Raw genomic sequence first — 1278 nt, forward strand, 5'->3', positions numbered from 1 at the left:
TGACGAGGTAGGTTTTGGCGCGGTGTAGTAGCGCGTCTAGTAGCTGCATGGAATAACCTTCTTCCGGCGGTTGCCGACGCTCCTTCCAGAACCCAATTCAATGCACTATTAGACACTTATTTATGCGGGTACTTTCGGTGAGAATATGGAAGACATTACTACAGCATTTTTCAGTTGTGCATTTCAGGTGAGCGACAGCGGCCTAATTTCAAGAACAAAGCAGGAATGGAAAGCGAAAGCCTCGATCCTGGGTTTCAATCCGTAAATCAGTGAATGCACGGGATGCAAGTGTGCGGGTACAGGCCGGTGCCATCCTAAGCGTCACCCAGCCACAGTCATAAATAAGGCATTTATTGTGCGAGTGCAGTTTATATGGAAGGAAACAACCGAAAGCTCTTTATAAGTTTGTGAGAGTAACTTCAGCCGGTCACTATCGTCACTTGTGAAGCGACTCGCGCATTCACGGATTATTACCCAGGGTCGAGACTGATGCACAAGTTTACCGGGTCGGTTTTGTTCTTGTCGTTCAGCGTCTGAAGTTCATCTGAAATGTACAAGTGAAAAAGGGTGTAGCACCGCTCTCTATATCCTCAGCGCGGGGCAGTATGCCGCCAGCGCGAGGATTTGCATAAATAAATGTCTAGTAGTGCTTTGAACTGGGTTCTAGAAGCACCAAGGACAACCTTCGGATGAAGGTCATTCCATGCGGCTACTGGCCGAAATAAGAAAAAAATTTGCCTGATGAAAGAGTGCGCTCGGAGGCTGAAACTATTCTTACAATCTCCCGGACATGTGCTTGCTGGATCAACGCCTAAAAACCTATTTGCCGAGCTTTGTTGAAACAGGACAGCACAAACAAGTTTACCGGGTCGGTTTTGTTCTTGTCGTTCAGCGTCTGAAGTTCATCTGAAATGTACAAGTGAAAAAGGGTGTAGCACCGCTCTCTATATCCTCAGCGCGGGGCAGTATGCCGCCAGCGCGAGGATTTGCATAAATAAATGTCTAGTAGTGCTTTGAACTGGGTTCTAGAAGCACCAAGGACAACCTTCGGATGAAGGTCATTCCATGCGGCTACTGGCCGAAATAAGAAAAAAATTTGCCTGATGAAAGAGTGCGCTCGGAGGCTGAAACTATTCTTACAATCTCCCGGACATGTGCTTGCTGGATCAACGCCTAAAAACCTATTTGCCGAGCTTTGTTGAAACAGGACATAAGCAAGAATTAGGTTCCCTTCGGAGGCGACGATACTCCACGGGAAAGAGATCAAGCATCGCGAGA

Source organism: Opisthorchis viverrini (assembly GCF_000715545.1).
Source record: "Opisthorchis viverrini unplaced genomic scaffold opera_v5_233, whole genome shotgun sequence".
Taxonomy (NCBI): Eukaryota; Metazoa; Platyhelminthes; class Trematoda; order Opisthorchiida; family Opisthorchiidae; genus Opisthorchis; species Opisthorchis viverrini.